Consider the following 14,233-nt stretch of genomic DNA (forward strand, 5'->3'; position numbering starts at 1 on the left):
TTATAGGTTTTCTCCTGCAGGGGGAGAATAATAACATAAACCTCAGGCTATGCACACAAAGATCCTAAGAGTTGAGGAGAATTCTGCTCAAAGGGTTTCATTATTGTTTTTACTGCTTGCCCCTCCCTCCTCACACTTAGCTCCTTGTACAGATCTATTCCACTCCAACCAATCTTCTATTCATTGAACTTGTAGAAACTTGATTCTGTGTACATAGATTTGCAAAGGAGCAATGGGACTAAGTTCCTTTTCTCAACTCTGTGTTTATTTTATAACATTTTTGCTGTGAAGAAGAGGCATGTTATCTCTGCAGACACAAATTCACAGTTTTGAGAACTGCAAAACCAAGCATCTATGATAATATCTTCAAGACAGAAAAAAATTGCCCAAAATAATCATACAGAAAACAACAGTTGGCTACAACACATCTGTTGCAAGACTATATCTTATCAGATAGTTTTAAAATGTAAGCAAAGTGACTTGAAGTGAAAGCCTAAAAATTAGTGTGTAACACACAAAGTTTGCGTATGATTCTTTAAATTCTTCTACGTTATTAAACACAAAGTTGTACTTTAAGATGCTGCATTTGTTTTCAGGTTCTACATCTCCTAAAAATGGTGCTATCTGCCACACAGGCCTTTGGTAACTTAATATTAAATCCCCTTCAAAAATCAAATTAATCTCAAGATGCTTTGTGAGAATAATAAAGCTATGTAACAGTAGACAGCTATGTGCTTGAAGTGAAAAGTCAGCAGATATGTAAAACCACCATGACTACATCTACGTAATGCATTTGGCATAAAAACAGTGGAAATGCATGTCAAACAGCTTGTCAGAGTATCAATTTCCAGAAAGACAGCAAGATGCTCCAAGTATTCGTAGGGAGGATATTAAAATATAAAGCAACTGAAACATTAGAGTCTTACGAACAATCTCCACATGTGAAGGTCAGAAGTTGCATCAGTATAGTGGATTCAAACAAATCATCCCTAGACCAAATATAGTCAACTGGCAACATCCAGAAAGAAAGCAAGATGCTCCAAGTATTTGTAGGGAGGATATTAAAATATTAAGCAACTGAAACATTAGAGTCTTACGAACAATCTCCACATGTGAAGGTCAGAAGTTGCATCAGTATAGCTGAATCAAACAAATCATCCCTAGACCAAATATAGTCAACTGGCAACATACAGGCCAGATCCAGTACAAGAAAATTTTTAACAGACCTCCAGAAATCCTAGCAAATTTTAGTCAAACCGCATTTAAAAGTTCTTTCAAACAATCATTTACAAAGAGAAAAAAATGTCAAGTTGTAACAGGCCTTAATAGTCCACTCTTTGGATTTTATACCTGTATCTATGCACAAGATCCATGCTCTATAATTGCAAAATCATTCACAGCTATGCTAGACTTTGGCTGATTATTATAAAACAAAACACTTCAAAATTTGTAGCATACTGAACACAAAGATGTCAGAGTATGAGGTTTCCCAGACTACAGTCCTCTTCATCAGCTGCTGAAGTGGATTGAACAGCAGGGCTATACAGGGCAGCAGTGAGGACTTTAAAGGGGAACTGCTTGAGTAGAAATTTCATTTAAAAATGATAACCATAATTCTTACCATGAGATTTTACAACAGTGAGAAAGGACACCAAATTCTCTTCTGAAGAAGAGTTGGTTTTTATATGCCGACTTTCTCTACCACTTAAGGAAGAATCAAACCGGCTTACAATCACCTGCCTTTCCCCTCCCCACAACAAACACCCTGTGAGGTAGGTGGGACTGAGAGAGCTTTAAGAGACCTGTGACTAGCCCAAGGTCACCCAGCTGGCTTCATGTGTAGATGTGGGGATACCAACCCAGCTCAAGTCTGCCGCTCATGTGGAGGAGTGGGGAATCAAACCCGGTTTTCCAGACCACCACTCCAAACCACCACTGTTAACCACTACACCACACTGGCTCTGAGAACCTAGTTCATAATATTCAATATTTCTAGCAGTTTTTGTTATGCTACTCCAAACTTTATCCATTTGCCTGCATTAATTTGTTTGAAGGCGGTCACTTTGAGGTATTCCACCACAGCAGTGGTTCTCAACCTGCGGGTCAGGACCCCCAAGGGGGTCGCAAAGTGTTTTCTGGGGGGTCGCCACCACTGTCCTGGGACAGCCCCCATCCCGGGCTGCCCAGGACTAACCCAGATGCCCTGTAACCCTGATCCGTCCGTGAGGGAAGGGAAGACCCCAAGCAGAGAGGTGAGGAACTGGCCAACCGACAGCCAGAAGGAGCCGGGCTGCAGAGACACAGCGGCGTGCCGCCGCACACCAGCTGTAGCCCTGCTGCCCAGCTGAGAGGCGGGTGGGCCAGCCCTGGGTGCGGTCGCACCTGCGCCGGGCGGATGATGCAGCAGGATGTGTGGGAGGCCGAGGAAGCTCCCCTGGCTCGGCCAGTTCAGGTCTCGGAGGAGAAGAGGGCAGTTCCCCTTGAGGCCGCTACAGCCACGTTGTTTTTACTTTTAGCCACGCTCAGGTGGGGCAGGAGCTTCAGCCTGGAATCCAAGTGCGCATGTCTGTAGTGTGGCTTCGCTTTTCTGCCCTGAGTCATCAGTTCCGCTCTGCCCTGAGTCATCAGTTCCGCTTTGGCAAGGCCAAGGGGGAGAGAGTCGAGGTGCATGCGCAGTTTGGGATTTCCCCCTCGAGCGCGCAGGTTCGGTGAGGTGCAGAAGGAGCGGTGACTGGTGGAGGGGAGAAAAAGGCACGAAAAGTCCAAGCGGAATAAGTGGCCCTCGGCTCTTTCCTGGCCCTTCACTCTCATGAGGTGATTAAATGGAGCTCCGCTTTGAGGGATAACTGCAGTTCTGTGCACAAGCAGTGTCCCAGTCACAAGAGAGGGGGTTTCCTCGCGAGAGCCCCGGCCTGCTTGGAAGAGTTTTTGGGGAGAGAGGGGAGGACAAGGAATGCAGCGCATGCTCAGAGGCACTCTTTCCTCCGTACCAGGAAAGGTTGCCGCGCCACACAGTCACAGCCGCTGCGCAACAGGTGGTAGTACCGTTTGCTTGTTTGTTTTAAACTTTAAAATTTAAAGTAATTATATATATGGATACCCTGGACTGCCAAAAAAACAAATGTGTTTTCTTTATCCTATTGAAAATGTCATTTATGCAAATTTATGCAAATGTGACGAGGGTCACAGGTTACTTGGCAATTGTAAAAGGAGGCTGCGACTTGAAAAAGGTTGAGAACCACTGCACCACAGGTTGGTTGGTATTCTAGGACATCCAATTTTTGATCATTCATTTACTTTAAACAGGAATCAAACTTGTTTAACTTTATGTTATTAGCTGTGAGGTCAGTTTCTACAGCAAAAATAAAGTTTCATTTCCAAAAAATGTTTCTGAAGGAAACTGAATCTTGAGATCATGTAAATTTGCCATTCCTGAGTTAGAGTTACTGCACAACTACTCTGCCAGGTAGCAATTATTTATAAACTGAACTGTAGTATTTATCAATCACTGGCATCTCCTGGTTGAATTCTCTAAACTATACATTTATGTCACTATCTTCCCACATTTCAGACTCAATGACAAAAAAATCGGTGAGATGCAGAATTAAGGTGCATGACTGGGACAACCATAAAATATCGGGCACAAGAAAACTGATGATTAAGACACTCCTTCCCTCAATAATTTGGACTGCAATTCTAAGAACATGTTCATGGGAGTAAGCACCAATTTCACAAAAACAGAAATTACTTTCAAAAAGAGCTGCATAGCATTGCTATCTTACTTTCCTACTACATTTTTATTATAATCTTCTTCAACCTTGAGGGTGGTTAGGCTAAAAGAGAGTGAGTGGCACAAGGTCACCCAGCAAACCTCCATGGCAAAATAGGGATTAGAACCTTAGTCTCCCAGATTCTAATCTGACACTCTTACCACTACAAAACACTGGCTCTTCAGTTTTCCTTCCTTACTTACTAGTGGCAGCCTCTCCTTGGAAAAATCTTGCCAAGTTGCAAAAGTTGTGTGGAGGTTGCCACCAGGTCCATGCAACTTGGCATCAAGTTGTAGCCACTGCCACCAGGTCCATGCAACTTGGCATCAAGCTGCAGCCACTGCCACACCTGGGTGCAAACTGCATGGCACCAAGTTGCCCAGAGGTTGCTGCTGGGCCAGGCCCAGTTGAGACTTTCCTCTAAGTAGGAGTAGGGGGTGTACTGGGAGCTCCAAATAGCTCTGGAAAGTACCCTGCCTTTTTTCTGAAAGATGCCAAGGTTGGAAGGCTGGCAATATTGTGGCTGCCTAGCAATCCCTACAGTGGCCACTGAGATCTCAGAGAGCACCCATTTCTTAAAAGAACAGGCACTGCTTCTATTATTTGGAGGGTAACCCCTATGTTTGTTTTGTAAGATTTCAGATTTTTCTGGGGCTTTTCTCAGGTTTTAGAAAAAGTTGTTCAAGGGGGTTACTGCACTTTGTAATCCCAGCGATGTATTAAGAGTTTGAAAATGTTGTAAAAAACATCGCTTTAAAAGGGTTTTTGGATACCACGGCTTATAAATGGTTGGAAGACGTCTTCACAGCTAAAGGGGCCAAACAAAGTGTGAACAGTATTTTTTTATAACGTTTTCAAACTCTTAATACATCACTGGGAATACAAGTGCGGTAACCCCCCATGGCTCCAGTCTCTGGACATATGTATCAACAGATGGGGCGATACTGAGAATTAGGTATATTGACTAGGATTATCTGAGGCCTCTTCAGGACTGAAAGGAAGTCTAACCAAGCAAGTATCAACAACATTTTTTTTAATGTGAAAAACAGGATGCACACATGAAGTCTGACAAACCAATACAATAATCTATAAAATCTATTTGAGGATAGGGGATTGAAATCAAGATTTCTGAATCTTTATCGTAGTGGTCCTATTAACAGAGTTTAAGGGACTGGCTAGAGAGACTACAGTTTGTTTTACTATCTTATAAGAAGCAGGAACAAAAATGAAACACCTTTGAGATGTTTGGAGGGACAGATTATGGCACGAGACAAATTCTTCAGCAAGTTCAGGGACTAGTGGAAGATTTTGCACTTAATGGCATTTAGAACTATTATAGCCTGTGAGTGAGCTATTGGAGGTTTATGTTTCATTTTCACAGCTGCAATAAAATGTTAAACTATAAATAGATTTTACATATCTCTATGAAATCAGGTGATGAAGGCAACATATCCATGGGAAGAAGGAAAAAGATTTAAGGATGTGAGCAGAAGGCAGGACTGAACACCAGAAGTAATCCAAGGGTGAACCTGAAGGGTCAAAAGATGGCAGGGGAGCCAGGGAGACAATGTCTGCCAAGGGCAAACAGACACTTAAGAGACCAAATACAGGGAGCTCCAACAGGTAACCCACTCCTGTTAAGCATCAGAAGGTTGTGCAAGGAGCTGAATGTGTAATAGCCATAAACCATCATTCCTATTTTACAATTTGGAGGGGAACAAACAGGAAGCCTTGAACAGAAAATCTCCCCAGAAGAACCATTCTGTTAGTGCAGCTTGCTAAGGGTATATTTGTAAAAGCAAAGTTAAACATACATAATGAAAGATCATTCTCTAATCATAATATCTGGACATGATTCATTAATGAAATGAACTTCTTAAAGCAGGAAACCCTAGCAAGGAGAATTGGGGGACGGACGATGACATCACTATTAGTTTCAACATTAGTTTGATCAAGAAGAACTTGAGGGGATGACAGCACTGTTGTAACAGTTAACCCTGCAGGAATTATACATAAAGACAGCTATGGTCCATGGATATATTTCCCTTAACATAATTTAGAAATCCTGAAAGAGAATATGCTCTATCACGGCCATCAAAATTAAACCAACATGTTATGCTGCAAGATTAGTGACATCCTTGATACAGGCAGCTTCATTTGCTTGGTATCACATAAGGTGACAGTTCAACTATGGAAGTTCTGCAGCTACATAAATTATTATAATGTAAACCTTTCTGTACAACTTTCAAGTGTTCCTGATTGCATACTCTTCTCCATGTGACAAGAAACATTAAACTGTCTTCAACAAATAACTAATGTGGAATACCAAATATGCTAAAGGCTTAATTAGCAAATGTCTGTCAACTCTCGTGTAATGTAGGAGTCCCAGTGTGCTTATGACTTGTCTTAATAATTCAGTTAACCAGGAAACAGAAACCTGATACTGCAACAATTATGATGAGAATGTTTTATAGCAAAACCAATTATGTATTTGATGGCTCACTTATCTAAACTAATAAATGCCAGTTACCCCAAAACGTTTACACTAATTAAAAATTAAGCTGGATACCTTAATTCTAGAAAGATAGAAGTCTAGATCAATCTTCTCCCTAGGATCTTATGTTAGGTGTTGCACAGAATGAATTATATATGTTCGGCAAATATGAAAGCTTTGGAATTTTCACAGCTTTAAGTTTAAAAAATTCTGCACAAAAAAACCACAGAACAAAAGAGGGCCCAAATGGAAAAGTCACCTATTGATAGCCTTACTCTTGTTGTGCATAGTTGTAAAAGTTAATCATTCCAACACAAACTACCTAAGTCCTCCTCTAATGAAAGTTCATACAGACTCTGATCTTCTTATTACTGGCAAATCAATTTACACTCTGCCTGCATACAGTACAGAACATCACCTTAAAAGAATTAATCATAAATCACTTGCTATAGTCCTGTTAAATGCAACATGACTACAATACGATTAAGTCTTCTGAACGCTGTTCCACAATGTACCACCACACCACGTTTCAGGAAAGTGGCCAAGGCCACTGCTTTTTTAGGTTTCTGGTTGGCAGGTGGTTCCCACCTTGAAACAGCTGCCAACCAGAAAGACTGGAGAATGGATAAGCTGTGAGCCTCCCTGAACTGCAGGCCTCATGCCACGGATGAAGGGCCAATCCTCTCTAACAAACTCCACCCTTCTCAACACCCTCTGTGTTCTTATGCAGGCACCTTGACAGCTGCCAGGAGGACAGCAAGCTGGCCACAGACAAGCTACCACAGCAGCAGGGAGAAAAGTTCTATTTACTTTTTCTCCTGCATCTAGCAGCACCTTCCACTGATGACTCACTACATTTTCCACTGGCTGAATTCATTAATAACTGTGCAAAAGGAGTGATTATTAACGCTTCCTGCTGCAGACCTCATGTTGTTCCTAGGGGTCCACAAACCTCTGGGGTCACCAATTAGTGGGACACAGCAGGCTGCAGTGTCAGCGAATGTTCACACTACACTGGATCCAAAACTCCAATTTTTGTTCATCTGACTCATGAAAAGCCACACTTAAAGTTTTCAAGCAATTAGAAGCATTTTTTTTTACCATCAAGCTACAGATGACTTATGGAGACCCTATAGGGTTTTCAAGGCAAGGGACAGTTGGAGGTGGTTTGCCATTGCCTGCCTCATGTTCCTGATATTCCTTGGAGGTCTCCCATCCAAATACTAGCCAAGGTCAGGGCTGAGAGTGTGTGACTGGCCCAAGGTCACCCAGCAAGCTTCCATGGCACGATTGGGGATTTGAACCTGGGTTTCCCAGGACCCAGTCTGACACCATTAACTACTATACCACATTGGCTCTCAAAATTAGAAGCATACTAAAGTATTTATGTATGGAAAACAGTTGTAAATCCTTATCTTCAATCTATTTACTTAAAACCCCGTCAGGCCTCTCTGTTGTGTCTCCTCGCAGATGCCTCTCTCAAGGTTTGTTTATCTAACGGTTGCATTCCTTTCCAGCCTTTGATGCCCGTGGGAGCCGACTGGATGGTCCTCCAGTTTGACACTCGGGCCTGATCCATTCGCTCTCTCAACAATTTCATGTTTGCCCTGCGGAGGCGGTTCGAGGATCCCTTCTTGGGAGAAAGGGCCAAAGCCGAACTCATGTAACTCCGGCAAGGCTCTACTCCCGTTCGAGAATTCGCAGATGAGTTCCAGCGACTTGCCAGTAAAATTGTGGATTGGCCTGAAGCCACCCGGATACATTACTTCCGAGAAGCTCTACACCCTGACATTTTGAACTGGGTGTACATGCAACGGGACCCCGACACCCTGGAAGATTGGATTTTACTGGCAGAGGAGGTGGAAAGCCGCCGTCAGTTTATATCCCTGGACCAGAGAGGGGAGCAGTCGTCAAAAATCTCCTCCTAAAGTTGCAGCCCCCACCCCACGGAGACCAACGCGGCCCGCGCAGGACCGCGAATCCCGATTCCAAAGAGGAGCCTGTCTCGTTTGCAGAAATATGGGCCACTTTGCGGCTGCCTGTCCGCGCCATCCGGACCTCGCACCTCCTCCCCAACCAGACGGACCCCCTCGGACCCGGGGGCGACCGCAACACAGAGGCACCACGGCCACCAGTAGCGCTGCTCCGGGATGACACGCGCCCTCTGCACTTCACGTCGGAGAAACTCCCAGTTACCCTACGTCTACCAACCCACCTGGGTCTCGGATTACAAGTGCCCCATTGGGGGACAGTTCTCCTTCTTCGGATGAGGATCACACCTGGAATCCCCTGGCACTCAATTTGGAATCTCCTCTCAATCAAAAAACGGGCAGGGTCTGCGGTGAGCGGAGCGACACTGCAGACCTCTGCAGCTTCTTCTGCGAAACCCAAGGCTCCTGTTATGGTGAGTGAAGTCGAAAATACCGTATATGTGGACATGGTATTACAATATTACAAAAAGGGCCCCCAAATACATGTCAAAGCACTCATAGACTCCGGCTGTGGGCGCTCCCTAATCAATGAGGCCACTTTCAAAGCGCTCGGAGTCAAATCCAAGACACTGTCCAATCCCATCCAATTCGCTCAAATGGATGGCAGTAGCTTTCGGGGGAGCCCAGTCGACCGTCGCACCCGTTGGGTGGAGATGGGTATTGGCACTCATTGGGAACAAATCGACTTTACCATAGCCCCTATCCGGTACGAAGTCATCTTGGGAATAAACTGACTCAAGGGGCACAACCCTTCTATAGACTGGAAAGCCGATACTATCAGGTTCTCTGATCCTGGCTGCGCCCCACACAGCCACGAAGTCACTGTTGTCCTTCCGACAGCCTCGGCATTAGTCTCTGACACCCCCCTCCTTCTTCGCTACCCGTTGAATATCGGGACTTTGCGGACGTTTTTGATGCGAAGGAATGTGATGCACTACTCCCCCACCGCAGAACGGACTGTGCCACTGAAGTGGTGGGGGATAGTAAGCTCCCCAAGAGTAAAATTTACCCCATGAGCGCTGCTGAACGTACCGTGTTGCGGGACTTTTTAGACAAGAATGTCGCACGAGGGTTTATACGGCCCTCTTCCGCCCCTAACTCAGCCCCCGCTTTCTTTGTTCGCAAAAAAAACAGGTGATTTACGCTTATGCATCGATTTTCGGAAACTCAATGCAGTTACTCAGACCAATGCCTACCCCATTCCTTTAATTTCGGACATTCTAGGGCAACTAAAGGAGGGGCGCATTTTCACCAAACTGGACTTAGTTGAAGCTTATTATCAAGTCAGAATTCGTGATGGAGACGAACCCCTCACAGCCTTTTCCAGCTGTTTTGGTATGTTTGAGTTTCTTGTGATGCCATTCGGATTACAGGGGGCTCCGGGGGTCTTCATGCAGTTTATTAACGAGATCTTACATGACTTGTTATACCGAGGCGTGGTAGTGTATTTAGATGATATCCTTATCTATTCTATGTGAGGGAAGTGTTACAACGCCTCAGAGATAGCCAACTCTATGCTAAAGCGTCCAAATGTGAGTTTCACCAAGAACGATTGGCATTCTTGGGTTACATCATTTCGCACCAAGGTCTCACCATGGATCCTGCCAAAGTACAGTCAGTAATCGATTGGGATCCGCCCTCAACCCGCAAACAAGTGCAGCAATTTCTAGGCTTTGCCAACTTTTATCGAGGGTTCATTCCCAATTTCGCCCAAGTAGCACTCCCAATCACTGACCTACTTAAGACTAAGGGAAAGGGGACATTGGCCACGTTACCCACAGCAAGAATCCAATGGACTCCCCAATGCCAGGCCGCTTTTGAAACCCTTAAACGACTGTTCACCTCTGAACCCGTGCTAAAACATCCTGATCCTGAACACGTTCATACTGCAAGTGGATGCTTCCGACGTAGCTATGGGAGGTGCTCTCTTACAACAGGATAAAGATGGTTTATTACACCCCTGTGCTTATTTCTCCAAAAAAATTGCGCACTCTCAGCTGAACTGGCCCATTTGGGAAAAAGAGGCAGCCGCTGTCTACCATGCCCTCACTACTTGGAGGCAATTCCTTGAGGGTTCCAAGGTCCCCTTTGAAGTTTGGACAGATCACAAAAATCTGGAGGCTCTCACTGGAACCCGTAAACTGTCCGCGAAGCAGCTACACTGGGCTGACTTCTTTGCTCAATTCCGTTTCGTGCTCAAGCATGTTCCGGGGAAACAAAATGTGCTGGCGGATGCCCTATCCCGGCTTCCCCAATACCCTACCAAAGTAGACCGCCCCACTGAATCACTCTTCTCCCCTGCTCACAGAGGAGTACTCCCTACTCTGGCGGTCCAAACCAGGTCACAAACCCGACTCCAATCCCGCTTTGAGCAAGTCGGGGGGGGACTTCTACCCGAGACCCAGGTCTGACTCCCTCGCCTGCTCCATCCGCTCCTCCGACGCCCAAGCCCCAGGTCGAGCCGGTTGTGCAACCCCCCTCCTCGCCTCCGGTCTCCCCTCCAGCTCAGCAACCTGAACATGTCCCACCCACCTCACAGGGTGAAATGGATCTACCTGCCTTTTTCCTAGACTCTCTTCGTTCCCAATGCCAAGCAGAACTCTCAGCTCAGACACTTCCCGCTTCTCTACTGGAACGGGGTGGTTATTGGTACAAGGACTCCAAATTGTATGTACCTAAGGGGTTGCGAAAGGGAGTCCTGCAACTAGCCCATGGAGCCAAAACCGCAGGACACTTTGGGTTTTTGAAAACGCTTCACTTATTACGCAGGCAGTTTTGGTGGGCGGGCATGCGTGCCGACATGGACTCGTTCATCCAGTTGCCCGATATGTGCCACCGTTAAACGGCCCCAAGGAAAACCCACGGGACTATTGCAACCATTAGAAACCCCCTGCAGACCTTGGGAGGTAATCGCTATGGATTTTATGACTCATCTCCCTCTCAGCGAGGGGAAAACTGTTTTGTGGGTTATTACCGACCTGTTCTCGAAACAGGTGCACCTCGTCCCGTGCGCAGGTATTCCTTCCGCCCCAAAACTGGCCCGCCTCTTTGTATCACATGTCTTCCGACTGCATTCCTTTCCGCGCAAGATTGTGAGCGACCGCAGAAGTAGCTATGTGGCAAAGTTTTGGAAGGCTTTCCTTAAACTGGTGGGGGTGGAACAGGGTCTGTCTAGTGCTTTCCATCCTCAAATGGATGGGCAAACTGAACGTGTTAATGCTGTACTAGAATGTTATCTTTGTTGCTACGTCAATTACCACCAGGATGATTGGGTTGAGTTATTACCTTTTGCTGAGTATGCCTATAACAACGCTGTACATCAATACACAGGTTTCAGCCCATTTCAAGCTGTCTATGGCCAGGACTTCAGTCCCATTGGTCATGTTGATGTTTCGGGGGAGGAGGGCGGCGAAGGCATGGCGGCTTGGGTGCATACGATTCAGACCACCTGGCCCTGGCTGGTGAAAAACCTTGAGCGTGCCAAACGTAAATACAAAGCTCAGGCTGACGAACACTGGTCTCCAAGCCAGAACTTTAACGTGGGTGATTTAGTCTACCTGTCCACCAAGAATCTCCGGTCCACCCGTCCGTGTGGAAAACTCAGTGCCAAATACGTGGGCCCCTACCCCATTTCTCAGATCATTAACCCTGTGACCGTAGAACTCTCCCTTCCAAAAACACTGAGGCGCATACATCCCATTTTTCATGTAAGTCTCCTGAAACCCCATGTTCCCTCCCCAGAATGGCATCCCGACCCTCTTCCTGAACAACCAGTGATGGTGGGGGGGAGGAGCATTTCGAAGTTGCAAAGATCCTGGACTCGCGTATCCGTCACGGTTCCCTCCAATATCTCGTTCGTTGGGAACACTTTACCCCCGCCCAAGATGAGTGGGCTCGCGCACGCAATGTCTCCGCCCCTCGCCTGGTGCGCGCCTTTCATACCGCCTACCCCCACAAGCCAGCCCCCTTGCAAGGCGGGAGGGGGCCCTGAGGGGAGCAGGATGTCAGGCCTCTCTGTTGTGTCTCCTCGCAAATGCCTCTCTCAAGGTTTGTTTATCTAACGGTTGCATTCCTTTCCAGCCTTTGATGCCCGTGGGAGCCTGGCCCCGTAGCTGGGGTTGCCGTGCCAACCGGTACTATCTGATATGTCCTGTTTGACCACTAGTCCTCCATATATTCTGCTGTATATCCTTGCCCCCCCATTCCTGCCTTTACTTCTGCAAGCTCTGAATACCTGTATGTTTTCCAATAAACTCAACTTTCCTTGGATTACTAGTCTGTGGATGTTGCTTTAGGAAGTACTACGGGACAAGTGCTTACACCCCCACTAATACAAATATGATCCCTGATTGCTTATGACTTCAGTAATAATTGCATCTCTCTTCACTTGAAATTTCTGCGCCAGGTGTATTATTCCCAAACCAGTAACAGGCATCCCTAATTTTTAGACTATGTTTGCTTTGCATGCCTTGTCATAATGATATCATTTCTCAGGTTAGACACATTTTCTGAAATGTGCAAGCCTTAAGAAGACGGAAATGCCCTTCTGTGAGAAAATGCCATTTAAAAAAAGAAAAAGAAAGAAGTTATTCCCATTATATTCTGGAACAGCAAACACAAATAGGTAGAAAGGATGCAGAGAAAAGATTAATAACAACCTGCTACCGAAGATTTATATGTTCATAGAAACCAACATAATACATATCCCAGCACATTTGTGTAAAACCATTCAGCTGTAGCAATCTGACAGCTAAGCTATAAATAGAATGAAATACCCCCAGTTTCCCACTGTACTGTTTCTCACCATTCTCTTATTAGAATCTAATGAGAAGAAGTGAGATTGTACAAGGGGTCATGAGTTCCACCATCAATGTGTAAGGAAGCGTCTAGTCCATTTCTGGCTCCAACAGTTCAAGTTTCATTATATAGAGTCCCCAAAATTCCAAATGATATTACACTTAAAGACTGCAGCAGCTTCACCATTAATCCCTTATGATGAGCTGGTGAAAAAAACAGAAAAGGGGACAACATGTCATGTTTTTAATGATATAGCCATGATATATAATAGACCCCATGAAATATTGTGTTGTTTTTCAATTCCAGTACAAACCAAGTCTGTCTCTACTATACAGAGTCTCTGCTTTATAGACAGCTGCTGATTAAGTCACTTCTGATCTGAAGAACTGACATATGCAACTCCAGTTAGCTAATTGGATGGCATGATCCAGAGCAATGCTGTCTGTCCTCGCCTAGCTCTAGGCCAGTGGTGGCGAACCTATGGCACGCATGCCAGAGGGAGCACGCAGAGCCCTCTGTGGGCACGCGCACCGTTGCCCCAGCACATCTAGAGTGTTGCAAATCCAAGGCAAAACCTCCCATGCATTTTGGCCATTTGGTCCCTCCCCTCGCCCACCGAGCTAAGACTGTGCGGGATCCGCCCAGGCCTGCCTCCCGCCTTCCTTTCCCCCCTGCTTCCCGGAGCCTCCCGATGGGCCTCCAAGCGGCCGAGCGGCTTCGGAGCAACAGCAGCAGGCAGCGGCGGTGGGGCGGGCATGGAGCAGCAAAGCCGGGGGCTGCTGCCGCCGCTAGCCACCCTGGCTGGCACACAGTACTAGAAGTACAACTTCCGTGGCTTCCCAGCGGCCGAGCTGCTGCCGCTGCAGTACGAGGGTGAGGGCTGGAAGGACAGCATCCGCGCCCTGGAGGCCAGCCTGCTGTGCGCCGGCAGTGGCGGCGAGGCACCGGGGGAGCCCTGGCTCGGGAAGCGGGCCTTTGGAGAGCAGGCCCCCGGTGCCGCGCCGGATGAGGGGCTGGCTGAGCTATAGCTCTTCGGGTGCGTCCTGTGGTGCGCCTCCTGCCTGCAAGCGCAGCCTGCCCGTCTTCCAGCTCCGCTACCCACCGGCCAAGACCCTGCACGACTTCCAGCGACGCACCCCTTACCTGTACCTGCACTTCGTGCTCTATAAGGTGAGAGGTGC

The sequence above is a fragment of the Euleptes europaea genome, chromosome 12, assembly GCF_029931775.1.
Source record: "Euleptes europaea isolate rEulEur1 chromosome 12, rEulEur1.hap1, whole genome shotgun sequence".
NCBI lineage: Eukaryota > Metazoa > Chordata > Lepidosauria > Squamata > Sphaerodactylidae > Euleptes > Euleptes europaea.